Source organism: Vulpes vulpes, chromosome 14 (assembly GCF_048418805.1).
Source record: "Vulpes vulpes isolate BD-2025 chromosome 14, VulVul3, whole genome shotgun sequence".
NCBI lineage: Eukaryota > Metazoa > Chordata > Mammalia > Carnivora > Canidae > Vulpes > Vulpes vulpes.
The window spans coordinates 59,148,199-59,156,713 of record NC_132793.1 but is presented as its reverse complement, the minus strand read 5'-3'; the positions used below and the strand labels follow the sequence as shown (position 1 = coordinate 59,156,713).

Sequence of the window (8,515 nt, the reverse complement as noted above, 5' to 3'; positions counted from 1 at the left end):
GAATTAGGAGTCTCTCATGGCTTGTTTTCCTTTCTAATTTTCCCCCACTCAGTTTCCCCCTTTCTTTATAGTCCCTTTCACCATTTCTTATATTCCACATATAAATGAAACCATATGATAATTCTTTCTCCGATTGACTTATTTCACTCAGCATCATACCCTCCAGTTCCATCCATGTCAACACAGATGGTGGGCATTCATCCTTTCTGATGGCTAAGTAATATTCCATTGTATCTATAGACCACATCTTCTTTGTCCATTCATCTGTTGCAGGACACTGTGGCTCCTTCCACAGATTGGCTATTGTGGACACTGCTGCTATAAACATTGGGTGCACGTGTCCTGTCATTTCATTATATCTGTATCTTTGGGGTAAAAAATATGGAACACTTCACAAATTTGCATGTCATCCTTGTGTAGGGGCCACATTAATCTTCTCTGTATCGTTCCAATTTTAGTAAATGTGATGCTGAAGTGAGCATGAATTCCATGATTTTAAGCATCAAAAGATAGGAATCTTTTCTTGTAGTGAAAACTAAGATTCTTGGTGTTAATTAAGTTGTAGTGTTAGCTGCTCTAATAGTTAAGTACTGGATTTCAGTGGCCTAGCATAGTGCATTTATTTCTCAATCTTTCAATAGTCCCATTTTGGTAGCTCTAATTTGGAGGCCTAACTAGTATCTGGGGTGGGGTGCAGACCCTGCCCTATTCTAGGTCCTCTAAGACCTCTTCAATCAGATAGAAGATCCAAAGATCTTACATGGGAACTTTTTTTGTTTCAGGCTAATCGTGGCTTAAGTCATTTATGTCCATATTTCATTGGCTAGAACTCAATCTTATCACACATTTAATTGCAACAGAAACTGGGAAGTATCATCTATTTGTGTGCTTGGGAAAAGATATGAGTTTGTGGGCATGTAGACTCTACTTTTTGAGATAGGCAACAACAATTTTAGAGAATATTGAATTATGTTCTGTGTCAAGTAATAAAATGTCACAAAAAAATCTAGCAAATTTCCCTTGGTCTCTATTGTTGACTCTTCTGTTAAAAGTGCTTTTTATTTCTCCTTCATTACCACTGGCTGGTAATAAGATTAGAGTATTTCTTTTAGAACAAGTATTTTCTTTTAGAATAAGATTAGAGTATTTCTCCTTCATTGCCACTGGCTGGTAGACAGTGGTAAGAGAACTTGGGTATGGCGGTCTTAAGATGTAACCAAGATACCAATAGGAACTGCCTTTTTCTTACCTATTGCATCCCCATATGGTCAATTTGTTTTATTTTGTGTCATCCGAGATGCAGAACTCAGATCTTCCACATAAAAATTGGCTCATGCTAAAATATTAGTGAGAAATCTGGGCTTCATTTGAGCTATTGTAGAGGACAAGGAAGAATTTTTGGCATGCCACATTTCATATTCCTGTAAGACATCACTGGTTTCTTAAGTTCTTTCTTAGGGATCATGCCCATAGAGGTTTATTCTCTCTGGCCTTCTCCCATATATCCATCAACTTAGCTCACTTTTCTTCCCCTCTCAAGTATTCCCCAGAAGCTCAAACTCCTCTGCTTCTATTAGGAAGAGTTGTTTTTCCCTTCCTTTTAAGCGTTCGTGCCAGCTAATACCCAGACTTTCAGGACTTCACCTCCTTCCTTTTGTTTTCAGAAAAGTATTTTCCAAATAAAAATAGCTATCGCTCAACAAAAGGAGTTTTCACATTTGCTCCTAAGATAATAAAAATCTCTCCACCTTTACGAGTCTATATATTGTAAAAACTGAACTTGAACTGAGTATGTTTTGGTGTACAATCGAGGACCCCAGGATTGTAATGTCTGGGGCTAAGCATGGCCTTGAATAAAAGATATATCATTGATTAGAATTAACCTGTCCACCACTACTTGGTATTGCAGCACAGCTCTGGGACAATTAACATAGAAGGATGTCCTTCAAAGAGATTAGAAGGTCAAAGTGGTTTTAGCTGTCCCTTGGACTTTTAGGTCAATGAGTGACCTGAGGGAAATGAGAGGCAACATAACAAAACACTGAGCCTAAGTTTGGTCCTTGGTTCAGGAATCCTTATTGCATATGGTGCCACGTGGGTGCCCTGGAGGTTCTTTCAATCTTACTAGGTATAAAAAGTTAACTGCTTGTTGGCAGGAAGTAGCATTTATGAAGCTGGAAGATGCCCCAGGGCAGGGCTTTCTTATATTAATCTTTTCAGACACAGCATCAACTTCCTGAGACATAGAATTTGATATCCAAACATTGGAAGAACAGAGTTCATGAATATTTATGCCTAAGCATGGATTCTGCTGAGCACTGTGGCTTGTTTGTGTGGGCATGTCTTTAGTTGGTACCATCATGCCATCCCTGGGGTTTGCTATGACCCACAAATTAGGGTAGAAACTGGTAGATGTAACTCCTGTTCTGTTAGTGCATGTGCATATCTGAGAATAGTTGAATTTTCACAGAGCATTTGTAAATCTAGGTCATGGTAGATTCCCAATTGTTAGAAATCACATCTTCACATCTGTTGTGGTCTAGGACAATGATTCCAGACTGCGCAAGCCTAAGTGCTACTCAACTCGAGGTAGAATTGTTGAGAACATATCACAGGAATTCTTTATTTGTGGGTCATAGCATGCGTAACCTGTCACATAGAAAATACTATATAATGTTAGCTAATGGAGTAGATAAAGCTGGCTTTTAGTAATATATTGTCTTCTCTCCTTCCTGACACATAGAAGACTACTCCTCAGCTCCCTCACTGTTTAATAGAGTTGTGCCTCTAGACTTGATGAATGACATGTGAGCAGAAGTGATGTATATCTGGAATATAAGAAATAGTGAAAGGGACCATAAGGAAATGGAAGGAAACTGAGTGGGGGAAAAGCTAGAGAGGAAGACAAACCATGAGGGACTTCTAACTCTGGGAAACAAAGGGTTGCAGAAAGGGAGGGGGATGCGGGGATAGGTGATCAGGAGACAGGTACTAAGGAGGGCATTTGAGGGGAAGAGCACTGGGTGTTATACTACATGTTGGCAAATTGAATTTAAACTAAAAAATAAATAAAAAATTAAAATTTGAAAAAAAAAAAGAAGTGGTGCATATCACTTTGAGGCAGAGTTAGTGAAAAGGCCATTCTCAATTCTTAATCTTTCTTTCCCTACTGGTCATGAAGGAGGCCTCAGGTTGAGATGAAAGAGGCAACACATCAAAGCAGTCTGGATCACGGGAACGTCTATGTAACATAGCTGCCCCAGAACAACTCCTGAACCTGCAGTGACCTTTGTATAAAAGAAGAAAGTAACTTTTATTTGAGATTTGACTTTTTTCCCCTCTCTTTTCTTTTTTTCTTTTCTTTTCTCTTCTTTTCTTATAGCTGTATAACCTAGACTTTCCTGACTAATACAACTATTATGGTTATTATTTCTAAAGACGCTCTTATTTAACTAGCACTCAATTTTTTTGGAATGCTGTTTTACAATAAAGAATTTATAATTTGGAGTGATCATCAATTTTTTTTTAATGCTCACATCCAATTACCAATTCTTTTAGAATTCTCCTTTGAAAGATATCCAATTCCAATTTTTTTTTCACTATTTTTAAACCATCTTAATCTATTTTCTGGATTACTACAATAGCCTTTTTTGTCCAGATAAGGAAAATTTATTAAGGTTTTAATTTTAATTCCAGTATGGTTAACATATAGTGTTATGTTAGTTTCACGTGTACAATATTATAATTCAACAATTATTTTATAGAAAATTCCATACATTACTCAGTGCTCATCATGATAAGTGTACTCTTAATCTCCTTCACCTATTTTATCCATCCCCTCTCCACCTCCCCTCCGGTAACCATCAGTTTATGCTCCTTAGTTAAGAGTCTTTTGGCGGACTTATCTCTCTCTCTTTTTTTCCCTTTTGTCCATTTATTTTATTTCTTAAATTCCACATATGAGTGAAATCATATAGTATTTGTTTTTCCCTGACTGACTTATTTTGCTTGATGCTATATTCTCTAGCTCGATACATGTTGTTGCAAATGAAGAAGATTTCATTCTTTTTTGGTGGCTGAGTAATATTCCTTGGTGTTTATATATGCCATATCCTCTCTCTCCATTCATAAATCAATGAATACTTGGGCTATTTCCAAAATGTGGCTATCACTACAGTAGTCTCTTAACTTATCATCTGCATTCTCTCTAACCTCCTTGCAATCACTCAGCACCACCACCATCCTTATTCTATGCTAAACAAAGCAGCTAGGGATCCTTTTAAAAGGTGAGTCAGATTGTGTTACTTCTTCTTTCCAAACTTCCAAAAGCTTTCCATTTCACCTAATATAATAGTTAAAGTCAGTCTTTACAAATGTCTTCAAGTCCTACCAATAACTTTTTGGTGAGGTATATTTTGACCATTCTCTTTAAAATTTAAAACTACCTTCTCTGTTCCCACATATACCCCACACTTTCTATCTCTCTTCCCTACTTTATTTTGGGGCCTTGTCACCAGTTGAAAAACTTAGTCATTAATTATTAATTTATTATTATTAAATTATATATTATAGTTTATAATATATAATTTTATATATTATATATTAATTTATTATTATAAATTACATAAATTATTATTGTCTATCTCCCTGTACTATAATATAAACTCCATAGGGTTATTTTGTTTATTGCTATATTTTCAGCATCTAGAATAGCACCAGGCATATTTAGCATTCAATAAATATTTTTTAAATGAAGAAATAAAGATTTCTATCCAGTTAGAGCAAAGTAATTTCATTTCCATATTCATTATAAATGAAGAGGGATATGTAATTATTTAAAAAGTGTATGTCCCTGGTTGTTAAAAAAAAGGGGGGGTAACTTAAAAACATGTGCCATTAGGAATGCAGATTAAGTTTCATAATTAATTATCATTGTAGAACCTCATAATGTGTTTTATATCCTTTTGGGATCTCTAAGTAGAGAAACGACTTTTATTATAATTTTTTGAGGCATAATTTGTCACATAAAACTGCTCTAATGAGAAGAGTTATAGAATTTTATTTAAAGCTTTAATCAGTCGTTCTGCTGGAATGTTAAATATATCACTATTCCTGGTAATATAAATTAAATGAGATAAGGAGGATGCTTTCTAACAGGACACAGGTAAGTTATGACAGGAGTTTACATGGACTTTAAAAAATTTGTTTATATTTAATTAACTATAAGAATAATTCAGATTTTCCTTTAGGCATAAAATTTTTCCCTTAGTCACTTGTTATTGTGATTAAAATGTTGTCCTGTTATGCCTGTTATGAGAAAGGCAATCTAGAAAAAAATCGAGCTTATAAATATTAAATAAAAGTGATTTGATAGCATTAAGTCAAAATTCTTAATTTTGAACACTGAATTTAATATTGTTCCTTCTCATCTCTCCATTTCCTAAAATGTGTTAGGACGTCAAAGAGAGATGAATGGGTAACTGCTTCTTTAGCTACACAGTTTACTCAGTAAAATTAGAGTCTGTTGAAAGTCACCTGCAGATGAGCACACTGATTATGCATTTCATAAAAACTTACAATTAAATTATATAATTTGGGATAAAAAAAAGGGAAGAAACTCTGAGTAATGCATCCTTGATACAACCTTGATGAACTCCAATAATAGTGTGAATTTGTGCTAGAAATCATATATAAACTTCAGTTTATATTACATAACTTTTTTCACTAATTCCTATATGCTATCACTTAAATTTGGGTTCAACATAAAACCTGCTGTGTAATATTATTGAGATATTTTATTGAATGAAAATATTATTAAATAACAAAAGTTAAGTGCAAACCATAAACTTTGCAAAAATCCTATGTAGCTATTTAAAGTTGTTTCTAAAATTATGGTTTATTTGTACTCTGAGAAGGCTATATCATCTCTTATCTATTTGTTCATAGTCTTCCTCTATATTATTTCCCTTCCTCTTGTAAAATGTTGCCATTTCCTTTCCCCTGGAAATAAAATAATAAAATCACACGGATAAACTACATAAATAAATGCATTCAGTTATTTCTAAAACCTTAAGAGTAGCCATCTTACTCCATGCAGTTGGGAACCAAAGATGACCCAGAATTATTTGGGTCACACAAAAAAGTCAATTTAGATGAGGAAGTCATAAAAAAGTGGCACAAACATATCTTAAACATTTTATCCTAACTTAGTATATGCATGGCCATTAATTCATGAAATTTTTTTAAGTACAAGTCTGCTATGTCTTTTTTTCTGGCATGAGAAAAATGCTTAAAATGTCATGATGGAATACACAAATTGCATCATTTTTGATTTCTAGTTTCTGTTTCTATAAAGTGAAATAGGAGTTAATGACACCTATAAAGCATTTGAGTGCAGCCTCTTTTGACTTTTAAGACTTCCTCCCAATTTTTACAGTTGTCTTGACCACTCTAATTTGAGAGCAACCTTTTAAAAATGACTCACTTTTACAAGGCATTAAATTGAGTTTTTATAAATAAAAACTGTCCTTTTACATTAATATTTCTTTTACTTTGAACTTTACTGTTATACTTTGGCATTTATTTATAAATATAATAAAATGAAAAATACTGTATTAAATTTAAGAGTATTTAAGACAGTTCTTTATAATTTAATAAAAATAAATATTTTATTAAATACTGTTATTGATAAGCACAACATGCTTAAATAGGTTCGGGAACACATATATAACTCTTAGAGAGCTTACAGGTCATCTGGGAGAGTAAAAAGGAGCCTCAGTACAAGATTCATCAAACCCTGGGTTTCAGCCAGAGGGAGTGAGGAGTTAAGTGAGTGTCAGTTAAAAGAGCTACTGCTGTGACAGATTTTATGGAATACTGTTGAGATTTTATATACCAGCTCCATTCCTGTATTTAATACTTCTGAATATCTGACATCCACAGCAACTAATCTTTCCAGAATGATATTAGTACATTTAATTAATATTAAAGAAAACTATTGTAGTTTTTGGTAGATGGTCTATTGACTACTATGGTCTATTATGACTCCTGGTTTTATAGTATGCTCAGGTGAACTTTGCTTTCCTTTTGCTCTATATCTACATCTTTACACACTCTTCTAATGCCCATCTGTCACTCCTGGTCACTTTCTCATAAGCTCACATACTAATCCGGGTTCTTGATGGCATATAGATGGTAAAAAGAGGTTAGGATGAACTCCCTCAAGCAAAAGTATATCACAAGCAAAAAAATGTTCTTCCTGAAGACCAAGAACAGCAAGCTCAAATAACCTCTTTGATCTCTTTCCTCATACAGTCTTTAAAAAGGCAAAGGAAGAGAAATAAGAAAAGGAGAAACCATCTTCCCAATTAGGAAGAGCCCTGGGGCCATCTGTCATTTATCCACAACAGAGACAAGTTTCCTAGAGAAAAGTGAGTGAGGAAAAGCCACATAGAATACCACACGTATTCAAGGGATTTTAAATGGTCCTTTTCAAAGGAAAGGGTCAGAAGTGTGTCTTTGGGACAGTCAGGACCTCATGCCAGTTGCCTCAGGCTGTAACATAAATTGAAACCGGTTGAGAAAGTACTGCTCTAGTCTTTTCATTTGTCACATTAAAAACTCCAATCACCAGGTTTGTTACCTACTTTTGTGTTTATCTTGTCCTCCTTTAGATGTGAAGTAAAGCAAGAAATACCTTGAGTTCCCTCAGGTGTATGGCCAATAGTAGCCCATATTTTATTCTCCTCTTAACTCAAATGGTCTTCACACTCAAGCCTTGGGGTATTGCTATTCCTTTCAAAGGAGATTGTAGTGTATTGGAAATGCCCTAACAACACATAATCCTCACCACAGATCCTTTGCATCATCCAGACATGGGTCACCCACCTCCCCAGTGCCTGGAGTTTCCCTTAGAAACACCTGAAATAGGAAGGGACAATACTTTAACTAAGGTGACACATGATTATTTTGTATGTAAATAGTCTATACGTGTGGCTGACTGGGAGTTTAGGGTAATCTGACTCAAGGAAATTTTTTTATTTGGCTAGCAGTTTTGATAAATACTGAATTTGAATGCCCTTTGGCTAGACTCGCTTAATCTAATTTGTGAAAGGCAACTCCCTCTTCCAGATTCTATTATTCCCTGTTTTATTTCCCTGTCTCCTCATCTTCCAGTGTACCTTATACCTATATTTGTGCAACTTCCCTGTCTTCTACAAGAGTTGGGCTTGCTGCCTCCTATTGCTGTCTGCAGTAGGCAAAGTAGTCTCCCTCCATTCCTTTCCTTATTTTAAAGTATATTCATCAGACATACTTAGCCCAAGTTCCAGAGGGTCAACAGGAATATGAGATTATTATAGTAGCTACTCTCACCCACAAAATTTAGAAAAACAGAAAAAATTCTGGAATTAACATGATCAGTACAGCAGGTACACCTTAAGCCAATATTTCTCAAAGTATGGTCAGAGGACTTCTTGGATCAGAATCTTCTAAGGGACTGGTCAAAAATATGAAT

The 8,515-nt window shown here is 34.9% G+C and overlaps 1 non-coding gene across 1 annotated transcript; it reads right to left on the bottom strand.

The window, feature by feature from the left end:
- Positions 1-375: 375 nt before the first annotated feature.
- On the bottom strand, positions 376-482 carry LOC112915641 (U6 spliceosomal RNA). The gene has a single exon (XR_003234125.1). It is a non-coding gene; the product is annotated as a U6 spliceosomal RNA (small nuclear RNA).
- Positions 483-8,515: the final 8,033 nt, after the last annotated feature.